Consider the following 15361-nt stretch of genomic DNA (forward strand, 5'->3'; position numbering starts at 1 on the left):
ACAAGAGGGAGCAAGGATAATAACTGTATCTCTTCGATATCCTAGGTTCAGAAGTCATATAGCATCATTTCTTCCCTCTATGACTCAGAGCAGTCACAGGCTCCCACCAAATTTAAGAGGAAGGGAGATAGACTTCATCTCATCACTGCCCCACTTAAGAAGAGCTAGTAATGAGAGAGGTTTTTCTGTAGTCATTTACTAAGTTAAGTACAACATGAGACAGTGTAATACCAGTAATATGGCTCCTCATTGCCATCTTCCCTCACACTGTCTTCAAGAAGGTTTTCCGGGCAGAGATGGAGCTACACGGGTATGAACAGAATTGAGAATGGAGACACAGAAAAAAAATGTATAATCATACTTTCTTATATATGAATTTATGTTTTGCCATATTCTATGTAATTCATTAAGGCATGCCTTTCTTCACACAGGGTTTACTGGGTGTGGGTGTAAATGTTTAGGAATAAACAGATGAAATAAGAAGCATGGAAACAAAAATATCAAATAAAATATAGAATCATATAGTTCCTATATGGAAATATGCTTTGCCTAATTCCATGAAAAGCAACCGAATTGTCAAAAAGATATGTGAACAAAAAGGAATCAATGTTGAACATTCACAGCCTCAAATCTTCCCTTAAATAAAAAAAAGCAGGAAGCAATTTTATCATTGTGCAAAGTGGCATAAGAAGTAGTATTAGCTGGCCTGATTTACATTGGGTATGTTCCCTCTATATTCACTTTGGTAAGAGTTTTTATAATGAATGGATGTTGGACTTTGTCAAATGCTTTTTCTGCATCTATTAGATGATCATGTGGTTTTTGACTTTATTTTTCTTAATGTGGTGTATGATGTTGATTAATTTGTGTATGTTCAACCATCCTTCTGTACCTGGGGTGAATCACACTTGGTCGTGATGTAATGTTGTTGGATTGAGTTGACTAAAATTTTGTTGAGAATTTTTGCATCTATATTTATCAAAGATATTGGCCTATACTTTTCTTTATTGGCAGTATCTTTGTCTGGTTTTGGCATTAGGGTGATGGTGGCATCAGAGAATGTCTTTGGGAGTGTTCCTTCTTCTTCAAACTTTTGGAAATCTTTAAGGAGGATGAGTGTAAGTTCCTCTTTGTATGTTTGGTAGAATTCACCTGTGAAGCCATCTGGTCCTGGACTTTAATTTGTAGGGAGTGTTTTTATTACATATTCAATATCATTTCTAGTGATTGCTCTGTTCAGTTGATCTATTTCTTTTTGATTCAGTTTGGAAGACTGTAAATCTCTAGAAAGTTGTCCATTTCTTCTAGACTGTCAAATTTTTTGGCATATAATTTCTCATAATATTCTCTTATGTTTTTTTTATTTCTGCAGTATCTGTTGTGATTTCTCCTTTTTCATTTCTTATTTTATTTGGGTTTTTTCTCTCCTTTTCTTGGTGAGTCTGGCCAGAGGTTTATCAATTTTGTTCACCTTTTCAAAGAAACAGCTCTTAGTTTTATTTTTTCTATTGTTTTTTAAATCTCTATTTTATTGATTTCCTCTCTGATCTTTATGCTTTCCTTCCTTCTGCTGATTTTAGGTTTTGTTTGTTCTTCTTTTTCTAATTCATTTAGGTGGTGGATTAAGTTGTTGATTTGAAATTTTTCTCTTTTGAGAAAGGCCTGTATTGCTATGAATTTCCCTCTGTGCAATGCTTTTGCAGCATCCCATAGATTTTGAGTGGTTGTGTCTTCACTGTCATTTGTCTAAAGGTATTTTTTTTTGTCTTTTATCTTTTGAGGGCCACATCCATGGCATATGGAGATTCCCAGGCTAGGGGTCTAATTGTAGCTGTAGCTGCCAGCCTATGGCACTGCCATAGCAATACCAGATCCAAGCTGAGTCTGTGACCTATACAACAGCTCATGGCAATGCCAGATCCTTAACCCACTGAGCAATGCCAGCGATTGAACCCACAATCTCATGGTTCCTAGACGGATCTGTTTCCACTCTGCCACGATGGGAATTCCTCAAGTTATTTTTAATTTCCTCCTTGATTTCTTCATTAACCCTTTGGTTTTTTAGTACCATGTTTTTTAGTCTCACATTTCTTTTCCTGTGGTTGATTTCTAGTTTCATGGCATTGTGGTCAGAAAAGATAGTTGAAATAATTTCTATACTCTTAAATTTGTCAAGGTTAGGTTTATGCCCCAGTATGTGATCTATTCTTGAGAATGTTCCATGGGCACTTAATAAAAATGTATATTCTGATTTTTTTCAATCTAATGTCCTGAAAATGTCGATTAAGTCTAACTTTTCTATTGTGTCATTTAGGATATCTGTTGCCTTACTGATTTTCTGTCTAGAGGATCTGTCCATTGATGTGAGTGGGGTGTTAAAATCTCCTGCTATTATTGTATTCCCAACAATTTCTCCTTTTATGCCTGTTAGTATTTGTTGTAGGTATCTGGGTGCTCCTATATACAGGGGCATATATATTGAAGACTGTAATATCCTCTTCTTGGATGGATCCTTTTATCATTAAATAGTGCCCTTTTTTTGTCTTTCTTTATGGTCTTCATGTTAAAATCCATTTTGTCTGATATGAGTATTGAAACTCCTGCTTTCCTGTCTTGTCCATTGGCATGAAATGTCTTTTCCCATACCCTCACTTTCAATCTATATGTGTCCTTTGCCCTAAAGTGAGTCTCTTGTAAACACCAGATTATAGGTTTTTGCTTTTTTATCCAATCTACCATTCTGTGTCTTTTGATTAGCGCATTCAGTCCATTGACATTTAAGGTAATTATTTATAGATATGTATTTAGTGCCATTTTAAACTTTGTTTTCCAGTTGATTCTATGTTTATCCTTTCTTCCTTTCTTTTTTTGGTTGGATGATTTCCATCTGTTTTATGCTTGAGTACTTTTCCTTTTAGTTTTTGTGAATGTAATGTTTGGTTTTGATTTGTGGTTGCCTTGTTTTTTAAGTATGTGAGCCCCTTCCTACACTGCTTGCTTTAGCCTGATAGACATATAGGCGCAAACATATTATTAAAAAAAGAAGAGGGTCTAGGTTTTCTTCTTTTCCTTCCCCACAGTCTATGATTTTGAAGTCCTTTCTTAACATGTTCATGTTTGTTCTTTTGCTGTTCCTTGTGTTTATCATTGCTTTTACAGTAGTTTTTTTTTGTTTTTTGTTTTTCTCTTCTAGATCTGTATATTGGGTTATTTAAGTGATTGCATTCTAATTGTGGTTTTCTCCATCCTATTTCTTCTTACTTTTTTTTTCTTTAAAGAAGCCCTTTCAGTATTTCTTTTAGAATGGGTTTTGTATTGCTGAACTCTTTTAGCTTTTGTTTGTCAGAGAAATTCTTCATTTCCCCTTCTATTTTAAATGATATTCTTGCTGAATAGAGTATTCTAGGCTGCAATTTTTTTCCTTTCAGAACCTTAAACATATGTTGCCACTCCCTTCTGGACTGTAGTGTTTCTGTAGAGAAATCACCTGGGCCTTATGGGGGTTCCTTTATAATTAATGCTTTGTTTTTCTCTTGCTGCCTTTAGAATCCTCTCCTTATCTTTAACTTTTGCCATTTTTATTATAATATGTCTTAGTGTGGCCTATTTGGGTTCAACTTGTTTGGGGTCCTCTGTGCTTCCTATATCTTGATATCAGTTTACTTTAGATTTGGAATGTTTTCAGACATAATTTCTTCAAATGTAATTTCAATCCCCTTTTCTTTTCCTTCTCCTTCTGGAATTCCTATTATTCATAGATTGGCCCACATTACATTATCCCACAGATCTCTTTTTTTGTTTTCATGTTTTTCCATTTGTTTTTCTGTCTGCTGTCCCGATTGGGTGATTTCCAATATTCTATCTTCCAAGTCACTAATTCACGCCTCTGCATTATTCCTTCTGCTCTTTAGTGACTTTAGCTCAGTTTGTGTCTCTGCAAATTTTCTAATTTTTCTATGTTCCTCCTTATATTTTCTAGTTTCCCTTTAAAGGAATATGAATTTCTGTTCATATCCTCTCTTAATTCTTTGATGTTCAGCCTTAATTCCTTAAGTATTTTCACTATACCCCTTTTTAACTCAATGTCTATCAGACTGCAAAGGTCTGTCTTATTGTTTTCTGCTTCAGATGAATTATCTTGTTCCTTTAACTGGGAATGGTTTTTGAGCTTCTTCATATTAATTATGTTTTTCTTTTCCTGTGAGTTGAGGGAAGCCAAACTGCAGTCTTAGAGGGCTACTTCTATGCAAGAGTGCCCCCTTGTATTTTGTGGGGAATTAGTATTTATTTTAGCATGGGTGTCTGGATATTAGTATTTATTTTTAGCATGAGTGTTTGGATATTTGCTGTCTCTTCCTTTGGCATGAGCAGGCTTTTATCCCCAAGGTTCTGAGTGTGTTTCCAGGGAGAAAGAGGCAATGGGTAGGGCTAGCAGTCAGTGCCCGGTTGCTGGTCTCTTAACAGCAATAAGGACTTATAGAAAGGTGGTGCAGCCTACTCCTAGTTGCAGGGCCCTGGGAAGTGGTAATGAGCCTTAGGCAGATTTACGAGGTGACCAGAGTATTTAGCATTGGCAGGAGCAGGGTGTGTGAGTTCCCAGGGGAGTGAGAGCAACAACAGGGAGTGTTCCATTACAATGCCCTCCTCTGAGGTGACTGGAGCCACAGTGTCATCTGCTCACCGACCTCTAGTGGTAGCAGGCCATGCCCACCTCTGGAGTCAGAGATAACTTTGGTGGTTTGCCCTCACCACCTGCAGACCACTCAAGAAGCATCCTATCTCACTTAGCCAACATGAGAGGTGCTGCACAGGCTGCTCCTAGTTGCAGGATCCTGGGAAGTGATAGACATCAACCATATGTGCACTGCCCAGAGATTTCTGCAGTGGCAGCAGCAGGGCTGGTGTTCTCCCCAGGGTGCAAGAGCAACAACAGGTGGTGTAAGGTCACAATGCCCTCCTGTGTGGTGCACTTCAGGTGATTGAGGCCACAAGTGGTGCCTGTTCATGGACCCCTAGTGGTGGTGGACCACGCCCACCTCTGAAACCAGAGATAATTGCAGTGGTTTGCCCCTTCCACCTGTAGACCATGCAAGAAGCACCTCATCCCACTTAGCCCCAAGAGGAGATGCTACACCAGCTGCTCCTAGTTGTAGGTTGCTGGGAAGGGACAGTGATCAAGAGTCTGGCATTGCCTAGAGCATTTGGCAGTGGCAGCAGCAGGGTGGGTACATTCCCAGGGGAGTGAGAGCAACAAAAGGTGGTGTTTCGTCAGTGTCCTCCTGTGTGGTAACCTCTGAGGTGGCTGGGGCCGCTAGTGGTTCTTGTTCAGGGATTCCCAGTGATGGTGGACCATGCCCACCTCTCCAGTCAGAAATAACTGCAGTGGTTTGCTTCTACCACCTACATACCATGAAAGAAGCACCGCATCCTGCTTAGCCCACATAGGAGGTGCTGTACCAGCTGCTCCTAGTTGTAGGGACTTGGAAAGGGATAGTGGTCAAGCACCTGGGCACTGTCCAGAGCATTTGGCGGTGGCAGTTGCACGGTGGGTGTGTTCCCAGGGGAGTGAGAGCAATACCGTGTGGTGCTTGGGTGCAGTGCCCTCTTTTTTTTGCCAACCCCTGAGGTGACTGGGATTGCAGGTGGAGCCCACTCACAGGCCCAAAGTGGTGGAAGGCCACACCTCCCTTTGGCCCCCGAGACAACTTCCGAGGTCCATCCCTGCTGCCTGTAGGTCATGCAAGAGGCACTGTGTCACACTTAGCCCCCCACTGCCCTTAGCCCATGCAAGAGCCGCCCAGCCACCCGTAGTCTGCACAAGAAGTGCCCAGTTTCCTGTAGCCCAAGCAAGTAGCTTATTGTCATCCTTAGCCTGCACCAGAAGCACCCCATCCTCTGAGAGCCTACATGCACCTGCACAGGGAGATTCCTATGGCGGTCCACCCCTCTTTTTGCCCTCCCCAACAATGGCACCTTGCTTCTCCTGTGGGCCCAGATGTCCTCCCAGGTTCCCTCTGTCGTGGCGTTCCACTCCCCAGCCCACAGCACAATGCTTGCCCGCCCAAGGAACAAACTCCTTAGCCTTTCAGGCTGTCCCACACAGCCAGCCCCAGTCCGTTCCCCGGAACTGACCTCTGGAGTCTCAGTCTCAACACCCAGCCTCCATCTGAGGGTCTCAGGTTGTGGTGTCCTGGGCAGTGGTGCAGATGATCTGTGAGGCTTTCACTCTACTTTGCCCCGCTCTGTCCAGCTGCTGCACTTTTCTTGGCGACTCTGAGGTACTTCCGTCTCTGCTGATCTCCAGGTTGGTTAGGTGGCTTCCCAGGGTGTGGGTTCCATTTCTCCTTCACTGCTCCCTCTCAGGAATGCTAGTCCTGTCCTGATGCCTTTTTTCTCTCTCTCTTTTTTCTTTTGTTTCACCCAGTTATGTTGAGAGTTTCTTGCCCTTTTTGGAGGTTTAAGTTCTTCTGCCAGGATTCAATAGATGTTCTATGGGAGCTGTTTTACATGTAGATGTGTTCTTTTGATGTGTTTGTGGAAGAAGGTAAGAATGACGTCTTACTCCTCCTTATTTACATTGGGAAGGGTGGGGTAACTACCTGTTAAAAAAAAAGGCAAAAGAGAAGTGATGAGAAATACAAAAGTCCTTGTGTGCTGGATTTTAAAGTGGAAAATAGTTTAAGTGATGAGTGAAGTAACTGAACATTGAGCCCTTCTGAGGGGAAATCTGGGGAGATAGATGGGTAAAAAGAAGAGTGTATAAGTGTTGCACTGCAAACAAGTGGAAATGGAGAGGTGATTTTCATTTAAAGTCCAATTAGGATTTAAATGCCTATTCAGTCTTTTTTGGATTTAAATTGTCTTTTCTTTTGAATAGGTCACCATGTTGAAACAGACAAGCAGATTAAAGGCCCAACTACTTTACTGTCTGATCAATCAGCATACTCATGAGAGCGAGCAACAACTCATAGAATTACAGTGGAAAGAGCACTGAGCTAGGAATTATGAGATATGAATACTAGTTTGGGCTCAGAAAAAACAAAGGTTCTTTATGCCTCTGACTTACTAAGATTCTGTCTTATTAGAGTTGTAAGACAAAAGAAAAATATGCAAAATATGTATCTGCTTGGCCATATACTCTTACCACTGTCAAACACAAACTGCTCACAAATAAATGTGTAAGATTAGTTATGAATACATTTCTCCAATTGACAATCGATCACGATATAATATCCCTTTTTTAAGGAGTTGGGAATATACACATACACACACACACACACACACACACACACACACACATGTAAATACTGGTTTTCGACTGCAGAAAGTTTCTGGGAACTCAAAATAAACTTTTATGAGACTATCTTTTCACCACGCCTGCATCTATAAGTGAATCCACTTCTTGGACAAATTATCTGGCTACCTCCAGCAATTCATCTTCACTCAACTGATTAGGTAAACTGAACTTGCATAGTTATTGCAGTTATCTGAGGGACCGAATCAATTGGATTTCAATTTGATGTGTTTTAGTTCAATAGACATAGTTTAAGATGTCTGGGAGATGTATAAGGTAATTGTCTCAAGAGTCTGTAAAATTACTAGAGTCTTACTTGTTATGAATTATTTTTCATTAAAGGAAATCTATTTGGAGATAATTTTTTCAATAATGGAATCACTCTACCTTGTAGACTGTTCTAAAACAATCTTTGATCCTATACTTATTGTTGCTAGTGTATAGAAAAATAGTGTGGCAGAAGATCAATGCGGTAAGAATCAAATGACTGGGTTGTAGTCCTAGATAATCTACAAACTTCAAGAAAAGTTCATAATTTCTCAGAGTCCGGTTTGTTCATCAGTAAAAGGACAGGATTGAACAAGCGGATTGCCACGCTTCTTTTCACCTCCAGTATTCTATGACTGTGCTCTCTTTTAATATGCTTGTTCCAAAAGTTAAAGTAATATGCTTGCATCTGGAGGAGAAATACATGATGAAGTTGATGTTACTATCTACCTGTCCCAGTCTTATGTCTCCCCAAATTTCCCAAACTTGAATCTGGAAATAGAACCATAGTTGTCATATTAGAACCCAGACCACAGATTCAGCCCATTTTCATTATAAAATACACACAAATACCTCTTGGGAAAAAAAAGGATATACAAAAGTGCAAATATTTGTTGCTGACCTTAAAAGAGAAGGCAAAAACCTAAATCTGCACAGATAACAAGAGGAAAAAAAATCATAGACTACAGAATATTTTTTTTAAGTGTGAGTCTATACAAAAGTCTTTATTTTAATATCTAAAAGAGAATCAAGTGTTCATTCTGACAGCTTTTTTTTTTCACTTTTATTTAAACTATAGATATATTTTCTTTTTGTTTCAGGTATAAGCTTACTTTGTTTCTCCTTCGAAACCTAAGCTCTAGAAGAAGAATAAAAAGAAACTAAAATGTGTGTATTTAAATGTATTATAAATAAAACACTATTATGACAAAAATCAATGTTATATGGAGAGTATAAGCTGATTTTTAGACATACACAATTAACATCAGTGTGTTCTCAGTGTAAGTATTCTGCCAGTTTCTGGGAAATGTTGGATGCATGGTTTTGAAGGTCAATACCAAGACCTACATCCCAAGTCCTATTCCTTCCTACACCCTTGTTCCAACATTTTCTTCCCATCTGACCTGATAGTCCCATTAGCAGAATAATTTAATTAGGTAGAGGGATTTTTTTCTCCAAATCAAGCATTTAATAGCATACAAAACCATGGAATATGAACTCCAAAATTATACTATAGGAAGAACTATCCTCTGGCATTTCTGCTTTGGCCCATTATATAGGAACTTCACTTTATAATCTTTTAGGAAAATAGCTTTTCACCTCCTTTGTGTCTCCTCAATCATTTATTTATAAAAGAAATGAATCAGAGAAGAAACTTCAAAAAAATTGAGGAGAAACCCACTGATGCCTGACACAGCTGCAAATATGTTTACATCAAACAGAGAATGAGAAGGTACACAACCAGAACATTTATGTAGTTACGTTTCCATAGTTGAGTTAAACACCACCAGCCTCCCAACAGCATGATTCAAGTTTCTGTTACCATGGTATATAAACTGTGAGTAACTACATAAAATACAAACTCCCCTGCTAGCTCTTAAATCCAGAAACACTATGCAAAGAACAAGTGCACATTTTCACTGGTGACCCATCATGTCACTTTGTTCAAAATCTGTTGGTGATTGGTCAAATTGTGTGTGTTACTCAGCTCACATACAGATGACAAAGCACATACTTGTGTTGTCTTCTTGTCTCCCTGCAATAAACGCATATGAGTTACACAAAAATAGATAATCTAAAGATGAAACTGGCCAACAAAGATGAAAGTGCAGAAAAATAAATGTAAAAGGATGATGCTACACATGGAACTTAAATCTAATGTAAAAGGAGTAAGAGAAGAAACAGCAATGGTGACATCACTGCCCTAAGACAGTCTCTAGAGATGTAACCAGAGGAACTTAGTGAAGATCAAATTTTAACCATAAATGAGGTTGTGGTAGAAGGATGTAGATGTCTCAGAGAAAGTGATATCAAGAAAAAACTTCCCATTAAAATACGATCTCTCAGATATATTTCATAATATTGAATAAAACATAAAGAATAAAAGTGTGGGAGTTCCCGTCGTGGCGCAGTGGTTAACGAATCTGACTGGGAACCATGAGGCTGCGGGTTCGATCCCTGCCCTTGCTCAGTGGGTTAACGATCCGGTGTTGCCGTGAGCTGTGGTGTAGGTTGCAGACGCGGCTCGGATCCCGCGTTGCTGTGGCTCTGGCGTAGGCCGGTGGCTACAGCTCCGATTCGACCCCTAGCCTGGGAACCTCCATATGCCGCGGGAGTGGCCCAAGAAATAGCAACAACAACAAAAAAAGACAGAAAGACCAAAAAAAAAAAAAAAAAGTATAAAAGTGTAGACACATTTACCCAAGATTTGAATGGAGTATGAAAATTTACCCATGCATTTAAAAGATACTCACTCTGCATTGTAAGTTATATGATGAGGAGAATATGGCAAACGCTGTTCAAATTAATTTTGGTAACTTTTTTACAAAGAAATAAAATATTGTATTCCTCAAGGTTTCTAATATTCTACATCACAGTGTACTACATCAACACTTAGTGTAATATTTGCATAAATAATTATTGAATGTTTTTACTGGAAAATTAAATGTATAAAATTTATTATTTTATGTACAAATATAATCATTTTATTATAATAAAATATATAACCATAATGAAATCAAATTTAAATTGTTTTAAATTTAATAAAACCATAATTTGTTATCATTAATAATATTTATTGAATAGTTTTATCATTTTCTTTGTTTTCCCTATACATTTACGACCAATAGAGTTTTTAATGTTTTGATAAAATACATTTTTTTGGTGGGGGCATTTTAGGGCTGCACCCATGACATATGGAAGTTCCCAGGCTAGAGGTCAAATCAGAAGAGTACCTGCTGGCCTACACCACATCTCGTGGCAACACCAGATCCTCAACCCACTGATACTAGTCGTGTTTGCTACCACCAAGCCACAACTATAACTCTGATAAAAATTTTTTAAGTTTAAAGAACAGTTGTAATTTTTCCCACTAGTTAACACTGCTTTGCACAGTTTTGGATTACGCTTGTTTTTGTGGTTCTGACCTACTTACTATGCAAGGTGGAGATAGCCTATGTTTAAAATTGTAACTAGCTGCATCAGCCTTCCCATCCTTTAGTCCTGATTCCTTCAAGTAGCTACATTTATGTTTTCTAGTGGTGTCTTATGATATTTATTTCACATTTTCAATGATATGCTATAACTGCTTTTTCTTGGCTCATTTCAATCTTAATTATCTTTACTTTGTTTTTGGCGCATTTATACAGTAGTGTAGTATTTCATTGAGATGTAGTATTTTATTGACTAAATAGAACAAAACTTATTTATTCATGCGACACGTGATGGGCAGTTGAGTATGTTCCTGTTTTTAACCTAAATAAATAGAGTTTCTAAGAATATTCTTTTATATGTCTTTTTACATTATTTAATATTGACATGTGAAGCACATTTTATTTGCATCGCCATAAAATTTGTTTTTGACTACATTTTTTTCAGAGACCACACATGGAATTTTTTTACTATAAACAAAATTAGATTAACATAGTGAATTCCAGCAAACGTATCAGCTTTATACAACATATTTAGGAATATAATCACTATGTTCTTTAGGGTTTGTTGGTAACAGCTTGTTTCTAAAATTACATATTAAAGAATAATATTTATTTTCACTGGTACTTTCTCTTTTATCATATCATCAACCTGTTCTTAGTCCTTCCTGGTGCTGCTTCACAAAGAGACAACAGAAAGTTCATCTGAGAAGACAGCATTTGGCTTGGGCTGACATGGTATTCAGAATTATATTTTAATAGCTAACTGATCTAGACTTTCAGTGCTTTTTAATTATCTTTAATATCAAAAAATCTAAATCTATGTGTATATTAATGATTCCATCAAATGTACATTTTTCTTTATGGGCTGTCTTTATGGAATATAAAAAAAGATTATCAAGACTATCAAATAAAAATGGTATTTGAAGATTGAACGGTGATGACTAATCACCTTCATTATCCATGCCACCAAGAACTGAGAGAGACAGATATCACACAGAGGGTGATCAAGGTATATAAATTACTACTGGTAAAATGAACTGGAGAATATGACTTGTCCTGCGGCTAGTTATTAAGTCCCTTGGAATTAAGTTTATCCTTCTAGTTTGGCATTTCCCCCCACATCCAGTGTACAGTGTGTCACAGGAAGTGCAACAAAATCCTTGCATCCTAAGGACAGGCTGCTTTGAGAGAGAGGAAAATCCTGGCTGGGTTCCCTTTGCACAGTGATCTTCTCTAAGCTCACTGATCAAACAAGATCAATTTGGGGCAAGGGCACAGCCCCAAATCTAAAGAAGATGTAGGAATATGGAGAGAAAGAGTTGATATGTGAGTAATAATTACATAGTGTTTGCCATGTGCCAACCTCTCTTTTAAAATTTTATATGTATTAAAATATTTAATATTTACAAAAACTCTACATGATATCTCCATTTTAAGATGGAGACTTAGAAAGGTTAAGTAACATTTCCAGTCACATTCTAGTATGTATCTAAACTGAAATTTAAACCCAGGTAGTCTATATCCAAATTCCATGATACTTCCTACAGTTTGTATTTTCTTTTTTCCCCGAATTTGAGGGTAGAGCATTGCCCCTCAGACAAAAGACCAGCTCCCAACTTCAGGGATCACTTTTTCAATATACAACATCACATCTTTATATTCCTGGGACTAACAGGAGAAGTTCATTTTTTGCCCCTCCCCCTCCCACAATCAGGATTCTGAAATGGGTCTGCAGTATGTATTAAATAATGAAAAGACTACCCTAAGCCTCAAAGTTACCTCATCACTACAATAATTCCTGTCTCAAATGTTTCCCCATCATTCTGTTGAATATAAGTCAAAGAGGCTGAGCAATGAACACAAGTGGCTCTATAAAAATACTATGAAACTTTATCAAAAAAAAATCTGTTTTGTACAATATGAACTATTGTCCAATATTAAATTATCAAGGAAGTATTAAAGACCAAACATTTAACCTTCATGCTCTAACAATTCCAAATTCTAGGAATTAAAATCCTTAAACCCTCTTGTCCAATTCTTTATTCTGGTTAGTTCCAGTCTTAAGGGAGGTTTTTCAGTTCCTGGTGGAGTTAGGGGTTCTGAGCAGCAGCAGCCTGCACATTGTTCCATGTATAAAGGTGTGAGATGTCACCCAAATATAAATCAGTCAACCCTATGTTTCTTACAGGTCCAAATTTTCAACTGTTTCAATGAATTTATAGATCAAATATTATTATATTGTTTCTTCTTGCCAAATTCCACTAAAATACAATTACAAAATAAATCATCTATATACACACGGATGTATGGATGGATGGGTGAATGGATACATACACTGAGGGACAGAGAGAATGGGGAAAGGGAGGTTTCAGCAAATGAAAGCCTCCAGTAAACTTTAGGGGGACAGAAAGCAGATGAAGGCGTACAACTGACTCAAATGAATGTGGGTAGCCCTGCGAGAAGAGAGCATCTCTGAGACATTTAGGACTTGGAGGCAACAAGTAGTAAAAAAAGGTACAAGAAAACTGAGCTGAAAGCAAGGTGAGTTTGGAAAGATTTTAAAGTAAAAAGTTGGCATTCCTACTCAGGTATCCTCTGCTGTCCTCAAGATGCCATAGACACGCTATAGGAAAATAGGTTTAGTCTCTGAGAAAACAAATTCAGAAAGCCAGAGAACCAAAGGACGCAGTAAAGATGCAGGAGTGAGAATAGCAGATCTGAGAAATCATCCGTTTTCAATTTCTAAAAATTTCCATCGCATTTAATGATATACAATATACATAATACAAATTTCAAGTGTATACATCTCTATCTATTTTTATATATGAATACTTACATTTTATACTATCCATAACTATCGAATAGAATATTTCCAACACCCTTTGGAAATCCCTCTCAATATCTACTATGGTAACCACTAATCTGACTTCTGCTAACACAAATCAATACTTTTAATTGTAAAAAGCATCCTACAAACTTTAGTGTGTGGTTTATTTTACTCTTTTATATTCATGAGAGTCATCAATGATTGTGCATGGAATGGTAATCAATTATTTTTTATTGTTACATGTATTCCATTCATAAAAATAGTTCTTTCATTTTAAATTCTTTTGATATATATTTACTTGGATTGTTTCTAGATTTTAAATGTTATGAGTAAAACTGCCATGAACATTCTTGTACATGCCTTTCTATGGCCGCACACACACATTTCTTCTAATTACCTGGACAGGGAATTGCTACGTCAGAGAGCAGACATACACTGAACTTTAATAATTACTACAAACCACTCTCCCAAATTGTCTTGCCTATTTTTACACCTACCAGACACGAATAAAAAATTTTAGGAAAATTATTTGATTGTTCTTTCTTCAGAAAGTGCCTCTCTTCAATGTTCTCATTAACTAATTCTAGAATTCCTATTAGAGTTTTGTAGGTTCTTGGTCTATTATCTGTATTTTCTATTAGTTCTTTTAAAATATTCTAAATCCATTTATCTCTATGATTAGTATTTTATTCCACAATAATACTATTCTCTATTTAGGGACAGAAGAGCTGCAATTAATACCCCCATTCAAAAATAAAATGTGAGGCACCTAAGATCATTTGTCACAATAATTCTGAAACCCTGCTGGGAAAATAGTCACTCTCTGGAAAAAGAGTTTCTTAGCCAATTATCCTGCATGACCTCCACTATCTGATGCTGGGGGTCATTTCTTTCCTTTTCCCCTTTATTCACTTCTAAGGAGGACCCTAAAGAACATGCCCTTCCAGTAGGATGAGCTGCTTCCACACATCTTCTCCTCTAAGTTGACCCAAGTGATAGTTTTGCCAAATATTTGCTGTTACATAACAAAGAAAATATTTTTACATTCTTCCATGTTAGTTCCTTATAACCTGCCATATAGTTGGGGTTTTTTTTGGTAACTGCATTACCTTACTGCCAATTTCTGTTATTTTATCAGTCTGCTATTTTAGTATAACAAACAACCACAAAATCTAAGTGGCAAAGATTTAAAAAACTATATATATATATATAGTCTTTTTTTGTCTTTTGTAGGGCCACACCCGTGGCATATGGAGGTTTCCAGGCTAGGTGTCTAATCGGAGCTGTAGCTGCTGGACTATGCCAGAGCCACAGAAATGCCAGATCTGAGCCACATCTGCGACCTACAACACAGCTCACAGCAATGCCAGATCCTTAACCCACCAAGTAAGGCCAGGGATCGAACTCGCAACCCCACGGTTCCTAGTTGGATTCATTAACCACTAAGCCATGACTGGAACGCCAAGATTTTTTTTAAAAAATTTTGTCACCATAAGCAAAGGCAAAAAAATCAAAAATGAATAAGCAGGACATCAAACTAAAAAACTTCGGCAAAGCAAAGGAAACCACTAATGAAATGAAAAATTAATCTAATCAATGGAAAAAATATTTGCAAACCATATATCTGCTAAGGAGTAAATACCCAAAATATATAAAATTCATACAACTCAACTGCAAAAACCCATTATTCTGACTTCTAAAATGGACAGAGGAACTGAAAAGATATTTTTTTGAAAAAGGCAAACAAATGGCCAACCGTTACATGAAAAGGTGCCCAACATGCAAAATAAAATCATGATAAGTTATTACTTCACACCTTTT

The sequence above is a fragment of the Phacochoerus africanus genome, chromosome 16 (genome assembly GCF_016906955.1).
Source record: "Phacochoerus africanus isolate WHEZ1 chromosome 16, ROS_Pafr_v1, whole genome shotgun sequence".
NCBI classification, from domain to species: Eukaryota; Metazoa; Chordata; class Mammalia; order Artiodactyla; family Suidae; genus Phacochoerus; species Phacochoerus africanus.